Source organism: Triticum dicoccoides, chromosome 3A, assembly GCF_002162155.2.
Source record: "Triticum dicoccoides isolate Atlit2015 ecotype Zavitan chromosome 3A, WEW_v2.0, whole genome shotgun sequence".
Lineage (NCBI taxonomy): Eukaryota > Viridiplantae > Streptophyta > Magnoliopsida > Poales > Poaceae > Triticum > Triticum dicoccoides.
The window spans coordinates 410,759,761-410,766,658 of record NC_041384.1 but is presented as its reverse complement, the minus strand read 5'-3'; positions in this window follow the sequence as shown (position 1 = coordinate 410,766,658).

Genomic DNA, 6,898 nt, shown 5'->3' with positions numbered 1-6,898 from the left:
CTTAGTTTCCAATAGGACCCCGCTGCCATGGGAGGGTAGGACAAAACATGTCATGCAAGTTCTTTTCCATAAGCACATATGACTATATACGGACTACATGCCTACATTACATTGATGAATTCGAGCTAGTTCTGTGTCACCCTATGTTATGACTGTTACATGATGAACCGCATCCGGCATAATTATCCATCACTGATCCGGTGCCTACGAGTTTTCCATATACTGGTTCTCGCTTATTTACTTTCCCGCTGTTACTGTTACAATCACTACAAAATACCAAAAACATTACTTTTGCTGTCTTTACTTTTGTTGCCGCTACCACCACTATCATATTACTTTGCTACTAAAGACTTTGCTGCAGATACTAAGTTTCCAGGTGTGGTTGAATTGACAACTCAGCTGCTAATACTTGAGAATATTCTTTGACTCCCCTTGTGTCAAATCAATAAATTTGGGTTGAATACTCTACCCTCGAAAGCTGTTGTGATCCCCTATACTTGTGGGTTATCGAGACCAATTTCTGGCGCCGTTGCCGGGGAGCATAGCTCTATTCTTTGAGTCACTTGGGATTTATCTCTGCTGGACACTATGAAGAACTTGAGAGATCCAAAAACCAAGATCTATCCCTCAACTACGAGGGGGGGTAAGGAACTGCCATCTAGCTCTGCACTTGATTCACCTTCTGCTATGAGTAAGTTTGCGACACCTACACCTGCTTCTGCTATTTGTTCTGATATGTCGCATGTTATTGATGATGCCACTTCTGCTATGCATGATACTTATGATGAAACTGCTTCTACGCCTGACACTACGGTGTCCCTTGGTGAATTTCTTGATGAACAAATTGCTAGGGCTAGAGAAATAGAAATTATTGAATCTAAATACGATGATGATAGTGATGATGAAAATATGCCTGTTATTCCTTAGGGCTATCTTTTTGATATGGAATCTTCTCCCGCTATTTTAGCTTGCAAAGATAGATATGAGCTTAAGAGGTTATTAGTTAAATGGAACAAAGAATCACTTAGAGATTAAATGAAACCCGACCCTGCTTTTGCTACTTCACCTATATGTGTTCCTGATAAGGATTATGAATTCTCTGTTGATCCTGATATAATTACTTTGGTTGAATCTGATCCGTTTTATGGCTATGAATCTGAAACGGTTGTGGCACATCTTACTAAGTTAAATGATATAGCTGCCCTGTTCACTAATGATGAGAAATCGCGTTACTTCTATATACTCAAAATATTTTTGTTCTCATTAAAGGGTGATGCTAAGATATGGTTTAATTCTCTTGATCCTAGTTGTGTGCGTAGTCCCCAGGATATGATTTATTACTTCTCTGCTAAATATTTCCCTACTCATAAGAAACAAGCTGCTTTGAGGGAAATATACAACTTCGTGCAAATTAAAGAAGAGAGTCTCCCACAAGCTTGGGGGAGGCTTCTCAAGTTACTTAATGCTTTGCCTGATCATCCTCTTAAGAAACCAGAAATACTTGATATCTTTTATAATGGACTAATCGATGCTTCTAGAGATTACCTGGATAGTTGTGTTGGTTCTCTTTTCAGGAAAAGAACACCGGATGAAGCTGAAATTCTATTGAATAATATGTTGCCAAATGAAAATAATTGGGCACCTCCTGAGCCAGCTCCTGATCCAATTACTGAGCCTATTCTTAAACCAACTCCGAAGAAGAGAGGTGTTCTATTCCTCAGCCCCGAAGATATGCAAGAGGCAAAGAAATCTATGAAAGAGAAAGGTATTAAAGCTGAAGACGTTAAGAATTTACCTCCTATTGAAGAAATACATGGTCTTAATATACTGCCTGTTGAAGAAACATATCATCTCAATTCTTTATTTACTGAAGAACCTCCTGATCCTGATATCCCGACACAGGTAGTAAAGGTAAATTCACTCTATATATATGATAAAGCTGAAGTCCCTCCTACTAAAATTGCTAGTCAGTGCTTGGATGAGTTTGATAACTTTATGCTTAAGCAAGACGACTTCAATGCTTATTTTGGTAGACAATTAAAAGAAAATGCTTATATGATTAGACGCTTGGGTGATTATATGGCTAATATTAAAGGTGAACTTAAACTTGTTAGCAAACATGCTTCTATGGTTACTACTCAGGTAGAACAAATACTTAAGGCTAAAAAAGAAGTGCTTGATGAAATGAATAGTAAGAAAAATGATTATGGTGTTAGAGTGGATACTAGAACTAGTAGAATGACTCAGGAACCTTTGTATCCTGAAGGCCACACTAAGAGAATCGAGCAAGGTTCTCAAAGAAATAATATTGATGTTCCTAGTTCTTCTAAAAAGAAGAAGAAGAAAATTGATAGAACTGTGCAAACTTCTAGTGAACCTATTTGCTGAACCACCTGATAATCCAAATGATATCTCTATGTCTGATGCTGAAACACAATCTGGTAATGAACATGAACCTAGTGAAAATATTAATGATGATGTTCATGATGATGCTCAACCTAGTAATGACAATGAGGTAGAAATTGAACCTGCTGTTGATCTTGATAACCCACAATCAAAGAATCAATGTTATGATAAAAGAGACTTTGTTGCTAGGAAACATGGTAAAGTAAGGGAACCTTGGGTTCAGAAACCCATGCCTTTTCCTCCAAAACCATCCAAGAAAAAGGATGATGAGGATTTTGAGCGCTTTGCTGAAATGATTAGGCCTATCTTTTTGCGTATGCGATTAACTGATGTGCTCAAAACAAATCCTTATGCTAAATATATGAAGGATATCATTACTAATAGAAGAAAGATACCGGAAGCTGAGATTTCCACCATGCTTGCAAATTATACTTTTAAAGGGGGGGGGGGGTACCAACGAAACTTGGAGACCCCGGAGTACCTACTATACCTTGCTCCATTAAAAGAAATTATATTTAAACTAATTTATGTGATCTTGGAGCCGGTGTTAGTGTTATGCCTCTCTCTTTTTATCATAGACTTGATTTGAATAAGATGACACCTACCAAAATATCTTTGCAAATGACTGATAAATCAACTGCTATACCTATCGGTATTTGTGAGGATGTGCCTGTTGTAGTTGCAAATGTTACTATTTTAACGGACTTTGTTATACTTGATATTCCCGAGGATGATAGTATGTCTATTATTCTTGGAAGACCTTTTCTTAATACTGCAAGGGTTGTTATTGATTGCAACAAAGGCAATGTCACTTTTCATGTTAATGGTAATGAGCATACGGTACACTTCCCGAGGAAACAACCTCAAGTTCATAGTATCAACTCCATTGGAAAAATTCCATCGATTATAATTGGAGGTTTTGAATTTCCTCTTCCTATTGTCAATAAGAAATATGATATACTTATTATTTGGGATGTGCATATCCCCGTTGAGGTAACTTAGTGCTATTCGAAATTTCTCCGGTTTCATGATTATCGGAATGAGTTTGTTAACAAGACTTGATCAACCTTGTTAGTGGATTCTTTTTGATGAGCATGAGATGGATGAAACTAGAAGCACAACATTCTGGACCCCACTTTTACTTTCTGTTATTTATATTAAATAAAGTAAAAATAGTATTTTTCTGTCTGTTTCCTGACTTATCTATGCAATGTAAAAATATCCCGAAAATAAAAGTCCTCAGAATGACATGCCAATTTAATATGATTTTTTCGGGAATATTTGAGGATTTACTGTGCAAAAATTACCGCGGGAGGAGCTGCCACCTGGCCACGAGGGTGGTGGGCGCGTCCCCCCCCCCTCTAGGACGCGCCCCCTGCCTCGTGGGCGCACTATGGCCCTCCTCCACTTATCCCAGCACCCATCTTCTTCCTCTGTCTCACACAAACCCGAAAAACCAACTCAAGCATGAGTTCCAGCCACTTTTGTTGTGATTTTCAATCTCCTTGCTCAAAGCACCTCTCGCAAAACTGCTTGGGAAGATTGTTCCTTGGTATGTGACTCCTCCATTGGTCCAATTAGTTTTTGTTCTAGTGCTTTATTCTTTGCAAATTTGTGCTGCATAGGTGACCATGTTCTTGAGCTTGCATGTCAAATTTATATGGTTCCAAGTAGTTCTAATACTTGATATAGGCTCTAGGCACTTGTAGGAGTAGTTGCTATCAATATTATTGAAGTTGGTTTACTTTTGTTTGAAGTTACTAAAAATTTCAGAATTTTTCGAAGAAAAACAATATGCTTAGGAAGATGTTCCAAGGTGGTTCCTCTAAGAAGCAAGGACCCAGGATTGCTATACACGATCCTGACGAGGATCCACCAAGAGACGCTCCAGTACGGCCTTGTGAATGGCCGTCGGAAAATTTTATGGACCGTGCGGGAATTAAAGAAGAATTCAAAGCATATTTGCGCAATGCCGGTATTAAGGATTTTGAGGCTAACAAATGCCCCAGTATCATGATCTCACAAGTTCCTTTGTGAGGAGGTTTGAGTATTCATCTTCGCGTAATTCTCCTTCAGTCATGTTTGATCTCTATGACAAATCTTATACCATGGACTCAGAGGATTTCACTTCCGCTTGCAAACTTCCATCATGGGGTAGTGTTTGGGATCCCCCTAAATCTGAATTTAGAAACTTTCTTGCTAGTATAACTCTGGGGGAATCTACCATAGGGAGCATTCACTTTCCTGCTATACATTATTTTGCTCTCTTCATCGGTAGATGCATAAATGCTAAGGATGAAGCATGTCACATGTGTGTCCCTGATCTTAGCATTCTTAGGAGTGTTGTGTTAGGAGACCAATCTTATCATATGGGAGCCATTGTAGCTCGTAGGTTGCATCATAATAGACATAATGGAGATTTCTTCAGAGGAATTTATGCAACCCGCTTAGCTCATTTTCTTGAGATAGACATTCGTGAGGGTGATACGGAGTTGCCTCCTGCATAGATTATGACTCTATGGCTTCGCGCCAGTTTGTCGAGAGGCCTGAATCACCTCTCTTATATCGTTTAATTTTTGATAAACGACGTGTTTTCCGTATTACTCTCCCTGCTCCTGACTTCTTTGATTCACGGACAAAAAGAAGATATGTTATTACCAGAGAGGAGGCAGAAGAGTACGAGAGGAGAGCGGAGGCAGCTCGACTCCACGCTGCAGCTCAGCAGGCGATAACCACTGCATATCAGTATGATCCCAACTATTCTTCGTCATAGTACGACCCCAACAACTATTATTATGGATATCAACCAGGCCAGCCGTGGCTATAGACCAACTTAGGCCAAAAGCCTAAGCTTGGGGGAGTATGTATTTCTCACCGACATTCACACTCATTGCTAGATGTCGGTGCTCATACTTTTTCACTGTAATATCCATGCTAGTTTATTTTCTTTTTCCTGCCTTCTTCTTGTGTGTTTGTTAAACCTTAAGAAAAACCAAAAAAAAATGTAGTAGTTTATTTTTCTGCTGTAGTAGTAATAATTAAAAAGAAAACCCCAAAATATTTCCCGTTCTTCTTTCGCTCGTTGGGAGCTTTCCCATGTAAATAGTTTTATTTATTTTCTTTTCTTTGGGGGTCAGTAGGAGAAGACCATATTTAAATTGTTGAAGTGGCTCTTATGTAACGCCCTCGATGCGGCTATATCTCCCACGTGTCGAAGCACGACTTAGAGGCATAACCGCATTGAAAGCAATGTCGCAAGTGAGGTAATCTTCACACAACCCATGTAATACATAAGGGACAGAGTTACATAGTTGGCTTACAATCGCCACTTCACACAATACATGACTAAAGCATTACATCATTCAAATACAATCAAGGTCCGGCTACGGAACCAAAATGGAAGAAGACTACCTCAAAAGCTACACAGATCCCCGATCGACCCCAACTGGGCTTCGCTACTGATCAACTAGAATGAAACAACATAAAGGACAAGATCTTCGTCGAGCTCCTCCTGAGCTTGGTTGCGTCATCTGCACGGACTCATCGGCACCTGCAAGCTGGTTTTGGAAGTATCTGTGAGCCACGGGGACTCAGCAATCTCGCACCCTCGTGATCAAGACTATTTAAGCTTATGGGTAAGGTAAAAGGATGAGGTGGAGCTGCAGCAAGCGACTAGCATATATGGTGGCTAACATACGCAAATGAGAGCGAGAAGAGAAGGCAAAGCACGATCGAGAAACTATGATCAAGAAGTGATCCTATAACAACCTACGTCAAACATAACTCCAACACCGTGTTCACTTCCCGGACTCCGCCGGAAAGAGACCATCACGGTTACACACGCGGTTGATGTATTTTAATTAAGGTCAACTTCAGGTTTTCTACAACCGGACATTAACAAATTCCCATCTGCCCATAACCGCGGACACGACTTTCAAAAGTTCAAATCCCTGCAGGGGTGTCCCAACTTAGCCCATCACAAGCTCTCATGGTCAACGAAGGATATACCTTCTCCCGAGACATTCCGATCAGACTCGTTATCTCGGTTCTACAAGACAACCTCGACAATGATAAAACAAGTCCAGCAACACCGCCCGAATGTGCCGACAAATCCCGATAGGAGCTACACATATCTCGTTCTCAGGGCACACTCAGATGAGCGCTCCATACAACTAAAACCAAACCTCGAGTTTCCCTGAGGGGGTGCTGCACAGGGCTCTAGTTTAGACCAACACTCAGATGAGCACTGGCCCGGGGTGGTTAAAATAAATATGACCCTTGAGTCCGCAAAACCCAAGGAAAAAAGTGGCTAGGTGGCGAATGGTAAAACCAATGTTGGGCATTGCTGGAGGAGTTTTATCCAAGGCGAACTGTCAAGGGGTTCCCATAATAGCCCAACCGCGTAAGGAACGCAAAATCCGGGAACATAATACTGATATGACGGAAACTAGGGCGGCAAGAGTGGAACAAAACACCAGGCATAAGGCCGAGC